Consider the following 5,844-nt stretch of genomic DNA (forward strand, 5'->3'; position numbering starts at 1 on the left):
ATGACCCCTTGTGGTTTAATAATATTAACTGAAGTGGATCCTCTCTTAATATGGTTTTATTGTTGTTCTCACTTCTGCGTTTTACTTTGTTTATGGATTTTATGTTGCCATGTTTTAAAAATTGGCATGAGGAAAAGGACGTTATTGACATCCTAGGCCTTTGTGGTACGTGGATGTTACACGTTAGTTCCAAATTGGTGCTCCCGGTTGTGAAACCGAGAGTAAAAAGGTTTCCCAACCGGGAATACAGACCGTTTTTGTACCAGTGTTTCTAAAATTATGGATGATCTGTTCCGATTATTTCTAATAATAATTTTAAACATAAATGACTGTGACTGACTTTTGTTAGGGTTGTCGCTCGCTCCATGCTAATGCAGTTGGATATTATTTTGCGCAGGGAACTCAACTGAAGAAGCGGCCACATATAACACAGGTCTTGTTTAGTTTTACCTAAATACTAAAATATTTTGAAGATTTTACGTTACATCAAATTTTGCGGCACATACATGGAGTATTAAATATAAATAAAAATAATAACTAATTGCATAATTTAAATGTAATTTACGTTATAAATCTTTTGAAACCAGTTGATCTATAATTAGACAATAATTATAAAATAAAAAAAAATACTATGATACTAATTTTTTTTTGTCCCACCAACTAAACGAGGCCACCATCCACGACAAAACACCGGCAGCGGCAGCGCCACCAACCACCCACAGAGAAGGCATGAGCAAAACCGCCAGCGCGCGCCGCGACGCTGGTGGGCAGCACAGCGGAGAGTGGAGGTGGACTCGAGGGTGACTCTCGCTGTCCGACTACGCTGTCTGCAACTGCTGCGGACAAGCGAAACCAACAGCAAGAGGCTCGCCACCAAACCGCCGGCGCCGCGGCCTCACGCCTGCTATGCTACCCTGTACCTCTCGCTCTTATCCCCACCCCCTCTCGCTTTCTCCCCTCTACAAGAAAGCGACCACCGCGCGCTGTGAGTGAGTCAAGAGAGCTGCACTGAGAGAGAGAGAGGCGGAGGATTCCGCTCTCCGTGGCCAAAAGATCGATCGAGTAGCCAGCAAGAAGAAGAAGAAGAGAGATGAACGCCGACTTCGGCGCACCCAAGGAGCTCGCGGGGGGCTGCAGCGTCGACGGGCCCTCTACCAGCCTCCCCTCCCGCCATGCCTGCAGGTGATCACCAATTTTCATTTGATTCCCTGCGATTCCTGTCCGCCTGCTCATCTCTGCTCTGTAACATCACCACTCTTGTCGTTTCTGTGTTGTGGCGTGATTCTGAGTTCCTCATAAATTTTTTTTTTGGGGGGGGGGGGGGGGTTGGGTTTATTGGGGTTTTTGTTACCCTTCTTGATTCCTCTATCAATCCACGGCCAAACAAATCGGTTTTAATTAACCCAATTCCTTCTCCGCGGCCCAGGGGCCGACGGTGAGGGCCGAGTACGGCGACGCGACCACCACCATCGACCCCACCTGTGCCCAAGCCGTCGCGCAGGCCTTCCCGCACACCTTCGGCCAGCCGCTCGTCAGCTTTGTCGCACCGTCCGCCGACGCCGCAGCTGCTGAGGAGCGCCACCCGATCAGGTCTGCCTCAGGACGCCCAGTCTAATCTTGTGCGTGTGCGTCGCGAGATCGGGCGAGGAGGCTTGCCTGAATTTACTTCCTCTGTAGGGTGGGCGTGGTGTTCTCTGGGAGGCAGTCGCCGGGAGGGCACAACGTCGTCTGGGGCCTCCATGACGCACTCAAAGCCTACAATCCTCAGAGCGTGCTCTACGGATTTGTCGGTAACCAAAATCTCCCAATTTCTTGAAAATTACCTATTCGGTCACACTTTTTTTTTGCTATAAAAGTGCCTTTTCATTTTTTAATCATTTGTGTGCTTCGTATTATAGGTGGCACGGAGGGACTGTTTGCAAACAAGACGTTGGTGCTCACAGACGATGTTCTTGCTTCCTATAAGAACCAAGGTTGGGGCCACTTGTTGTCCCCCAACTAATTGTGGCCATTTTTCTGTGATTCTCAAATACTGACATATCTTGTTTGCTCTTTTCAAGGTGGCTTCGATTTGCTCGGTAGGAGTATCGATCAGATCCGCACTACTAAGCAAGTGAATGCTGCAATGACAACATGCCGCAGTCTGAACTTGGATGGGTTGGTCATCATTGGAGGTAGACACCCAATGCTCACCAAAGGCTACCAAAACCCGGTCATCTTTTGTTTTGACTTAATATGCATGCACATGCCACAAGTGATGATTCTTATTTTATAAACAAATTGACCAAGTAGTTGGTGGTCATCACAGCAGTTTAAATCTTGTTGTGTTCTAACATGTGAAAACGCAGTACATGTTTATAGTAAGAATTACCATGAATTTTCTCTTGGTTCAAGCTAACATTTTTAAAAAAAAAAACATTGTTCTCACTCTGTTTACAGGAGTGACCTCCAATTCAGATGCTGCACAGCTTGCAGAGACCCTTATACAGAATAACTGTAAGACCAAGGTATAACTATTATTAGTCTAAACTGTTTTTAAATGATCATATTCTTCAAGCACACCAAAAATCTCTAAGAATGCAAAACCCATTAAACAGGTCGTTGGTGTGCCAGTTTCATTGAATGGTGACCTCAAGAACCAGTTCGTTGAAACAACAGTTGGATTTGATACAGTGTGCAAGGTAAAACACATAGTCTAGTAGACATTTTGCATAATGTGTCGATCATGATTCGTGAAGGGCTTGGAATCAAATATGACATACCACTGTCGATCTGTCACTAATGTCATTTTGTGTGGTAACTACTTTACAGGTTAATTCACAGCTTGTAAGCAATGTTTGCCTCGATGCAATCTCAGCTGGAAAGGTAATTATCCTGTCACCCATTTGGATTAGTAACTGAGTAGACTGTAATCATTATTGCTACTAAGAACTATTGGCTGATGTGTTTTCTTCCTTTCAGTACTATTATTTTGTTCGTCTGATGGGACGGAAAGCATCTCATGTTGCCTTTGAATGTGCACTTCAGTCACACCCAAACATGGTATGATTGTATCAAATTTGTGGTCATAACTCTCTACTATATACAATGTGAAGAAAGAGCATCAGCATCCTTTTTTTTTTTCAATTGTTCTTCGCAGCTCATCTTAGGAGAGGAAGTAGCATTGTCAAAACTCACTCTGATGGAAATTATAAACAAGATATGCGATGGTGTACAAGCAAGGGCAGAATTAGGTTTGTACAGTTCTTTGATTGTTATGCTGCATCAATTAGTAGAAAAAAAACTTGTATCTTTGGTTGAGGTAAATTTTCTAGTCGATCAAGGTATCAGGGTACTGTGATAAATCTTAGACTAAAAGACTGGTTATCCATCTTCAGGGATGTGATAAATCATAAACTAAAAGACTGATTATCCATCTTCAGGGAAATATCATGGTGTGCTTGTAATTCCCGAAGGACTTATAGAAAGCATTCCAGAAATGTATGCTATTATTCAGGTATGTGTGATCTATCTTCTGGGAAACAATGGGATGATAAATAGCATTATTTCAGTTCCATCTTATTATTTTCTGTTCAAATACCCCAGGAAATCAATATCCTTCACAACAATAATGTTCCGGTGGCTGAGATGTCATCACAACTGTCTCCATGGGCAGCTGCTCTGTTCCAGTTCTTGCCACCCTTCATCAGAAGAGAGGTATTGCATTGCTAGCAAAGTTGGATTTTCTTAATATTTATAACATTGAGATAAACTATGGATTAACTATTTGTAATATTTCACTCAGCTGCTGCTCCACCAAGAATCAGATAACTCTGCACAGTTGTCCCAGGTTTGCGATTCTGAATGCCCAACAACTACTCGGTCAGAACTTATTTAATAATTATTGGTATTATAGTGTCCTTTTGTTTTCAGATTGACACGGAGCAACTGTTAGCCCATCTAGTAGAAACAGAAATGATAAAGAGAACAGTAAGTTCCATTGTTGTCACTATTTCTTGGTGTTTTCGTCTCTGAATCTGTCCATAGTGATTGGGAATGTTTGATATTCAGAAAGAAGGAAGATACAAGGGAAGGAAGTTCAGTTCAGTTTGTCATTTCTTTGGATATCCGGCTCGAGGATCTATACCGTCAAATTTTGACTGTGACTATGCTTATGTGAGTATTATATCATATCACTGAGATTTTATAAAACTGAATGTTCTGATGATCTAATCCTTATGTTATTCATGGTAACACTAAACATTTTAGGCTCTTGGACGTATCTCCCTGCATATGATCACAGTTGGATTGACTGGGTACATGGCAAGTGTGGCTAACCTGAAAGACCCAGTTGACAAATGGAGATGTGCTGCTGCTCCTTTAACTGTAAGATGCCACTGACCATGCCTTCAACATCAGATTCTGAAAGATTACTATCTATCTATGTGCTCATTACTGACCTAGTTGCACTCTACCAGGCGATGATGAGTGTCAAGAGGCATTTACGTGGCCCTGGAGCAATCCCTATAGGAAGACCTTCCATTCATCCTTCCCCCATTGACCTAAAAGGGAAGGCTTATGAGTAAGTCCACACAGACAGGACTCAATATCTGTTCCTGCTTTTCTTATTACTCAAGGAAACGATGCAACGTTGAGGGAAGGTGAACTGAAAGAATCAATTTTGTTCCTGCATCATTCAGGTTGCTGCGAGAGAAGGCTTCAAGCTTCCTCCTCGACGACTTCTACAGGACTCCAGGAGGCATTCAGTTCGAAGGGCCTGGTTCAGACGCAAAGCCCATCACACTGACCATTGAGAACCAGGACTACATGGGTGACATTGAGATACTGAAAGAGTATCTTGGCAAGGTTGGGACCAAAAATCCTTTCATCTGCTTCAGAGTAGTTTCAGATAGAAAAAAAAGGTTTCCATTTAAGAAGCAGGTCCTAACATTGACATGCCCAACGATGATGCGCTGCCATGTTAGGACCATGGTGAAGCCAGGGTGCTCCCGGGAGATCCTGAAGGCAGCAATCAGCTCCATGGTGTCGGTTACGGATGTGCTTACCGTGATGTCCCACCCCCTCAACACCGAGCTGCCCCTCTACCATTTCAAGTGAGCGAGGGCATCAGCCTGCTTTCGTCTGGGTTATTTGTAGAGTGCTTTTTGTAACAGCAGAAGATTCTGCTTCATTGGCTGCCGGTATTTTGTTTGGGTGAGAAGCACTGGGTTGATGCCAATAAACACTGAAACTGTCCTTGATCCTGATCCTGAACTGTAGTTATTGCTGGATTGAAAAATGCATGTTTTCGACCTTGGTCGGCTGCAGTTTAAAGTGCAAAACCCATCTGATCGAGATCGAGTCAAGCTAGTTGTAGTATTGGTGGCAGTATTCCAGTTTTCAAGAGGTCTCTAGAATATCCATAGATGCCATGTGAGAGTCAAGCTAATCCATCCCAAATTACAAGATGTTTGACTTTTTTTACATCAAATTTGATTATTTGTTTTATTCAAAAATTTATGCAAAATATTATATATTTTGTCATGACTTGGTTTATTAATAAAAAGTTCTTCAAGAATGATTTCAATTTTACTATTGCATAAATTTTTTGAATAAAACAAGTGGTTAAACTTGGGGTCAAAAAAGTCAAACATGTTATAATTTGGGATGGAAGGAGAACCCTTTTTATATCGTCATTCAAATTCTAGCTACATGTCTTTTTTGTTTTTAGCCTTCTTTGAAAGTTTTTCTTAAATATGCCTCGAGAGGTCATTCAAATTCTAGCTACATGTCTTTTTTGTTTTTAGCTTTTTTTGAAAGTTTTTCTTAAATATGCCCTGATAGGTTTGATTTCTGACTTGGTGC

At 42.3% G+C, this 5,844-nt stretch overlaps 1 pseudogene; it reads left to right on the top strand.

The window, feature by feature from the left end:
- LOC8069843 lies at positions 898-5,334 on the top strand (annotated as a pseudogene).

The sequence above is a fragment of the Sorghum bicolor genome, chromosome 7 (genome assembly GCF_000003195.3).
Source record: "Sorghum bicolor cultivar BTx623 chromosome 7, Sorghum_bicolor_NCBIv3, whole genome shotgun sequence".
Lineage (NCBI taxonomy): Eukaryota > Viridiplantae > Streptophyta > Magnoliopsida > Poales > Poaceae > Sorghum > Sorghum bicolor.